We start from the raw sequence: 8,008 nt of genomic DNA on the forward strand, positions 1-8,008 counted from the left end.
TTCATTTGATGTTTATTTATATTTTATTCCTTAAACCCAGACCATTTCTGAAAGGATTTGAACATGGAGAAATATTTCACAAAATCCATAGCAGTAATTTTACAAAAGTTAGTTGGTAAATTTGTATGATGAAAATGAATTGTTGGCTACGTAAGGAAGGATGGATGTATTAGGGCTCTCCAGAGAAACAGAACCAATAAGGTATATTATATATATATATATATATATAAATAAGGAATTGGCTCACATGATTATGGAAGCTGGCAAGCCTAAAATCTGCAGATCCAATGTCCATTCTGAGTCCAAAGACCTGTAGCTGCTGTAGAACCAGGGACCAGTTCAAAGGCTCCCAGGCAGGAAAGTGTGCTCTTGAAGGGGGAAGGGGAGGTAGTGAGGCTTTCATTTGATTGAGTGAGGCACACCCACATTATGGAGGCCAATCTGCTTTACTCAGTTTACTGATTTAAATGTTTATCTCATTCAAAAACACCCTCACAACTTATATATACTATCAAATGTAAAATAGATAGCTAGTGGGAAGCAACCACATAGAGCAGGGAGATCAACTCAGTGCTTTGTGACCACCTAGAGGGGTGGGATAGGGAGGGTGGGAGGAAGACGCAAGAGGGAGGATATATGGGGATGCATGTATATGTATAGCTGATTCACTTTGCTATAAAGCAGAAACTAACACACCATTGTAAAGCAATTATACTCCAATAAAGATGTTAAAAAAAAAAAAAAAACCACCCTCACAGAAACACTCAGAATAATGTTTGTTCAAATATCTGGGTACCCTGTGGCGGAGTCAAGTTGACCCATAAAATTAGCCATCACAATGGGAAAGAAAGCCTTGTCTGGACCTTGACTGAGGATTTACTTGGATCCCCTTAGAATGGGAAGACCTGGGAGTACACTACAGTCCATGCTCGGCTGATGGGTTAATAGGAATGTCTTATAGGAAGGAGAGAGAAAATTATGTCTTGTGTCTTATTAGTATAAAGGAACCAAAAATTGTTGAGCTTTATGTGTAGGTGAGTGATTGCAGCTCTGTTTTCTAACAGCAGACCTTGGTTCCTTCTGAGAGCTATGAGGGAAGGATCTCTCTCCTTGGCTTATCGATGGCTATCTTCTCCCTGTGCCTTTTCCCATCATCTTCCTGCTATATGTGTCTCTATCCAAATCTCCCCCTTTTGTAAGGACATCAGTCATATTGGATTAGGGTCAGCTATAGACTGAATGTTTGTGCCCCTCCAAGATTCATATGTTGGAACCTAATTCCCAATGTGATAGTGTTTGGAGGTGGGGCCTTTGGACAGTAATTAGATCTTGAAGGTGGAGCCCTCATAAATGGGATTAGTGCCCTTATAAAAGAGACCCCAGAGAGCTCCCTCACCCCTTCTACCATATAAGGAAACAGTGAGAACATGGCCATTTATGAACTGAAAAATAGGTCCTCACCAGACTCAATCTCCTGATTCAGATCTCCTTGATCTTGGACTTCCCAGAACCAAGAGAAAATAAATGTTTATTGTATAGGCCACACGGTCTCTGGTAATTTTTTTTTGGCCACGCCGTGCGGCATGTGGGATCTTAGTTCCCCAGCCAGGGATCGAACCCATGCCACCTGCATTGGAAGCTCAGAGTCCTAACCACTGGACCACCAGGGAAGTCCCTCTGGTATTTTTATTATACCAGCACACACTGATTAAGATAGGATCATCCTGATTTTCTCATTTTAACTTGATTACCTTTGTAAAGACCTTGTCTCCAAATAAAGTCACATTGTGAGGTACTGGGCAATAGGACCTAAGCATAGGAATTTGGGGGGGTACACAATTCAACCCATAACAGAAAGCTTTTCGGCTTTCCCACTCTACCTTTCTCAGCTGCTTGCTCCTCACTTCAGAGTGGGAGTAGCCAGCATAAACTAGAACTAATGCAGAGCAACTACCTAAGCCATTCTGCAATTTGTGTAATTTTTCCTTTTTATGGTCATTTCATTTCAACTTTATTGTATTTGAAGCAATGCTAAGCAGCTCCTGCATTTTAAAAGGGCTCTCAAGAGGAGAAAACCCCTTTTCTTTGAAAAATCTGTTTATCTTGTTCTCAATGAAAAGAAGTATTTCTAAGTAAGTTTTGATATATGAGGCCCAAATTTAAACTTTTGACATTATACATCGCCAATCTCAGGAAGGTCTGTCCTGTTATATTATGTTTTTGAACATATAAGATGTGTTCCAGTAACACATTTGTCAGAAATAATACAGGAGACATAGAATTTTATTCACAGACATTAGGAAATATGAATGAAAATAATAACATATATTTAAAAAAAAATAAAAATCTTGAGGTAGAGAAAAGGCTTAAGACTGGCTGAAAGAAAAGTGGTCAGACTTGTGTTCAGAAAGGGCAGGAGACCTTCTGGGTAGATGGATTCCCAGTACAGGAAGAAGCCTGGTCAAGTAAGCTACATCATACTTCCCCTCTCAGTAGCTCTTGGGACTAGGTTTCTGTCGGCCAGTAAGAGAGCAATTCTATTCTACTTTTGAGGGGAAATTGTACCAGTTAGTAGAAGTTTCAGTTTAGTAAAGTATCTCAGATTGCATACAACAGACATTAATTGGTTAACTTCAGTGCTTAGATTGTGTCTCCAGGATCTTCCCATAGTGCAGTGCAGCTCCAATGACAGTCTGTGCCCCTATGGTCCACCCTTGAAATTCCTGGGAACAAGAAGCTGACTGACTCTGCTTGGGTCAGATGGTCCAATAAGCTCTGGCTTAGACATGTATATGGGGGGAGGTGGTGTGATGCATTGTCCCATAGACATGCCACTTCACCCCACTCCAGGTATAAGGGCTGTTCCTGGAGAACAGTGGATGGCTGCTACCCTAGGAGGTCTCCTTCAGGCATTAAAAAATATAACAAGATCATTAAAGATCACCACACTTTGAGGGTGGAGGTAAAATGACTAAGAAAAAACTTATGATGGACCTTTGCATTTGAGCCAGGAAAAGACTCTTTAGTTATTGAACTCTAAACCTGTCGGTTACTTCTACTCTACAAAATAGACAAAAACAGGGATGTTTCTCAGAAAAATGAAACGTGGTGACCAGCACAGAAAGTGAGTCTGAGTATTGAAAGTGGAAAATGCAAGGATGTAGTTCAAGTGATCAAAAGTAGTTGAGGCCAAGGAGACTTTGAGTATCAAGGATATGCTCTATATCTTAGTGTGATGGTGGTTACAAGACTGTATATAGTTACCAAAACTCATTAAACTGTATACTTAACATAGGTGAATTTTATTGTGTGTAAATCATACAATAACGCTAGAAAATAAAACAGGCCAGTTCCTGGGAGAGGCTGCCTGGATGCTGAAGGAGAATATAGACAGAACCCCTCACCTGTAGGAGGCTAGAGCCAACTTATCTGCCACCAAGTGACTGTGCTTCAGCAGATAACAAAGCAGAAACAGAACTTGGGCTCAGGAAAAGCTTCAAGTGGCCTGAGAAAATTCAACAAAATTAACATCGGAGAGCCTGAAACCAAGGACAGGCATCCTTACAGCCAAATAATTTTTAATCCTATCTTAACATTTGTATCTTTTATGAAGCATTTCACATGTACCATTTCACTTTCATCAGCACAAAAACCTGCAAAGTGAACAAAATTATTTTTTCTATATGCCACAGAGAAACTGAACTGGGCTGGTGTCAGAATGTGTGCCAGGTATCAATTTATTTCCTCTCGGCCCCAGATTCACTGTCAAGTTCCAGAGGGAGGATTTAACCACAAGTTCCGCCAGCAGAGCACCACAGCAACTTCTGCCACTGTCCTTTCCATCCTCTCCAATGAGGTCTGGATCTCAGAAAGGAGGAAATTCCTTGGATGCTCTATCTCAGCACCCAAGGAAGCAAAGAGAACTCTCGAGAATGCAGTATAAGGAGCAGCCACTGTTCCTGCATCTAAAACACAGCATCCAAGGCAGACCCCATGCCCCCAGCCAAGATCTAGACCTTGTTGGAGAGGGCATGCCAGTGGCAGGGAGGTCCCTGTGGTGCTGCACCCAGGGAACTTGCTGGAAATCTTCCCTCTGGAACTTGCCTCAGATCCACCCTCTAGGGTGCCAGAGGAAGCTATTCCCTGGGAGGTGTCTCCCCTGAGACCAGAGGGGTATTCTACTACAATATTGCCCAAGATGTGGGGGCCGGTGGCACCTGGGAAGCTGCTGGCTGCTGGGTGCTGATGGCCTCTGCAGACTCCTGTCACACGCACTATTGGGTATTAATGGGAAACTTAGAAATGTAGCTTACTCAGCAAAGTCTCCTTCTACACATGAATCTGCAGGACAGCAGTTGTTCTAACTGGCTGCCACTCCAGTGCCTTTGGGATGTGTTGATCCCTGCGCACCTGTACGCACACATAGAAAGACCCTTAATCCCCTTTAGAACTTGCTTCTGACTAAATCCTTACTTCTGACAAGTAGGATGAACGCCTTGTTTTAAATCAGATTGTCTTTTCTTGTGTTTTCTATCTCCCTAGGGTAACGTTCATTATTTTATCCCCAAGAGACTAGATACAGCTTGTTCAAGGCTGTCAGGAAATTTGAAGTCGTTCATCTTAGTCTCAGGTCATCTCGTTTAGGCACTGGGCTGTAGGCAGGAAAATTACATTGGACTCTTGAGGCTTAGGTAAGTGCCTAGAAGGGCCATCATCCTAGGTGAAGCTGCCATCTGAGAAAACTGCTGAGAGTATGAGCTCTAAAGACTCTGCTCTTAAATCCTCTAATATGAGAATGTCAAGAGTTCAGAATTTATTTTCCAGATCAGCAAGGTTATATTTAGAAACAAAGATTCACTGGCTTTTTCCTGGATATTTCTTTAAAGATAAATGCACCACTTATGAGGTATTCTTACCCCCAAATTGAATGTGAATTGGAAATCTACTGCCAGTTTAAGGAAATACTGGGGACAGAAATGTGGTAAGCACCATGGGGATGCCATCAGCAAAATCCAAAGTATAGGAAATGCTACAGGACAAATAACCTGGTTTCTTAACTAAATGGCAGGATGAGAAGAAAAAAAAAAAAAGCAGAAGGAAGGATTTGTAGAGTACAAAGAGACATAATAACAGGTGCAATATATGGATCTTGTGTGGAATAACCAAATGTAAAAAAAAATGAAATAAGGGAAATCTGAACGCTGACTGGATATTTTATGATGTTAAGATATTAGGTGTAATAACGGTATTATAGTTTTTACTGTAATGGCTTTATCTGTAAATAGTGTTTACATATTGGATATTTTCTTTGAAATAATCATTGTGGGAAGGAAGGGTAAAGGTATAAGTTAGGCTTTCTAACATGGGCACCATTGACACTTGGAGCCAGATAACGCTTTGTTGTGGAGGCTGCCCTGTGCGTTGTCTGCTGTTCAGCAGCATCCCTGACCCCTACCCACTAGCTGCCGGGAGCACTGCCCAGTTGTGATGATCAAAAATGTCAACAGACGTTGACAGATATCCCCTGTGGGGCAAAATCACCCACAGTTGAGAGTCTTTGGTGTAAATAAGACAAGATTGGCCTGGTGTTGATAACTGTTGAAGTCAGTGTATATGAATACATGAGGAGTCGTTATTCTGTTTCCTCTACTCATATATGTTTTTTTTGTTTGTTTGTTTGTTTGTTTTATAAATAAATTTATTTATTTATTTATTTTTGGCTGTGTTAGGTCTTCGTTTCTGTGCGAGGGCTTTCTCTAGTTGTGGCGAGCGGGGACCACTCTTCATCGCAGTGCGCGGGCCTTTCACTGTCGTGGCCTCTCTTGTTGCGGAGCACAGGCTCCAGACGCGCAGGCTCAGTAGTTGTGGCTCACGGGCCTAGTTGCTCCGCGGCATGTGGGATCTTCCCAGACCAGGGCTCGAACCCGTGTCCCCTGCATTGGCAGGCAGATTCTCAACCACTGCGCCACCAGGGAAGCCCTACTCATATATGTTTGAAACTTTCAATAATACATCTTCTAAAAATATTAACTTAAAACGGGTGAAGAGATAGAAATACTGCAAAGTGTTTGCCCATAAAAACCTTGGCAACCACAAATATTTGCACCAATTAATTTTTGGAGACAAAAGACAAATGACAAGCTGAGAGAAAATAGATGCAATGTATTTCACAGGTAAAGGGCTAATTTCTCTAATTTACAGAGTTCTAAAACATTGAAAGAGAAAAAAGCCACCAACTCGATAGAAAAATGGGCAAAAGACAGGAACAGTCAATTCCCAGAAAAAGATACACAATTGGTCCTTGAATATATGAAACAGTACTCAACTCTACTCATAATAAGCTATATGCAAAGTAAAACACTGAGAAACCATTTCTCACCTATCAGATTAGCAAATATTCGAAAACTTGACAACATCCTTGTGGTAGGCAGAATTCTAAAATGCCCACCACCATGATGTTTGACCTCTGGAGTTATAACCTTGAATAGGTTATGTTATATAGCAAAGACAAGTGAAGTTTATGAATGTATTTAAGGTCCCAAATCAGTTGTCTTTAAATTAATCAAAAGGGGAATGATCCTGGTAGCCCTGACTTAACCAGTAGGCTGCCTTCAGCAGAAGGCTCAGACCTTTCTTGAAGGTGGAGACATTCTCCTGCTGTCCTTTAAGAAGCAAGCCACCATGAGTTTTATAGCCTCAAAGAAATGAATTCTACCAACAACCTGAATGAGCTTGGAGCCAGATTCTTCCCCAGTAGAGCCCTCAGATGAGAACACAGCCTGGCCAACACCTCTTTTAATGCTGTGTAAGACCCTGAGCACAGGGTCCAGTTAAGCTGTGCTCAGATTCTTGACACAAAAACTATAAGATAGTAAATATGTTTTATTTTAAGCCACTAAGATTGTAGCCATTAAAAAAAAAAAAAAAAAAGGTTGTAGCTATTTGCTACACAGCAGCAGAAAACTGATAGAACATTCTATAGGTGAGGCTTGGTGAAAACAAGCACTCTCATACATGGCTAATGGGAGTGCAAAATGATAAAAGCCCTATGGAATTTGGTAATATGCAACAGTGCATTTCTACAGTGTCTGTATATGCATTGACATTTTTTATATATTTATTTATTTATTTATTTATTTATTTATTTTTGGCTATGTTGGGTCTTCGTTGCTGCGCACAGGCTTTCTCTTGTTGTGGTGAGCGGGGGCTACTCTTCGTTGCAGTGCACGGGCTTCTCATTGCAGTGGCTTCTCTTGTTGCAGAGCACAGGCTCTAGGCACATGGGCTTCAGTAGTTGTGGCACGCGGGCTCAGTAGTTGTGGCTTGTGGACTCTAGAGCAGAGGCTCAATAGTTGTGGCGCATGGACTTAGTTGCTCTGCGGCATGTGGGATCTTCCCAGACCAGGGCTTGAACCCGTGTCCCCTGCATTGGCAGGAGGATTCTCAACCACTGCACCACCAAGGAAGCCCCGCATTGACTTTTGACTTAGCAGTTGCACTTCTGGGAACTTACTCTGAAGATATACCGCTATACATTTATAACAACATGTGCTCAGGGCTTTTCACTATAGCATTATTTATTTATAATACCTAAGTGTTGGAAACAACCTAATTGCACACCCATGGGAAACAGGTTGAATAATTATGGTTTCTCTACACAGTGTAGTACTATGAAACCATAATAAAAGAATTAGGAAGCTCTTTGAGATGGAGAATTCCTAGAATATATCATCAAATGAAAAGAGTAGAGTAAGAGAGTATATATAGCATTCTACCTTTAGTAAAGAAAGAAATAAGAATATAGGTGTGTGTGTATTTGCTTATTTTTTATTAAAAAAGAAACACAGAAAAGCTAAATAAGAAACTGATGAAAATAGAAAGTCATTACTTAGGAGAGGGGAACAGGATGAGAGTGAGTCTTTTGAGTGTATATAAAATTTTTGAACTCTGTAAATGTTTTACAAATGCAAAACAATTAAATCAAAAACTCTATTATTGATGTGGATGT

The sequence above is a fragment of the Balaenoptera acutorostrata genome, chromosome 10 (assembly GCF_949987535.1).
Source record: "Balaenoptera acutorostrata chromosome 10, mBalAcu1.1, whole genome shotgun sequence".
NCBI classification, from domain to species: Eukaryota; Metazoa; Chordata; class Mammalia; order Artiodactyla; family Balaenopteridae; genus Balaenoptera; species Balaenoptera acutorostrata.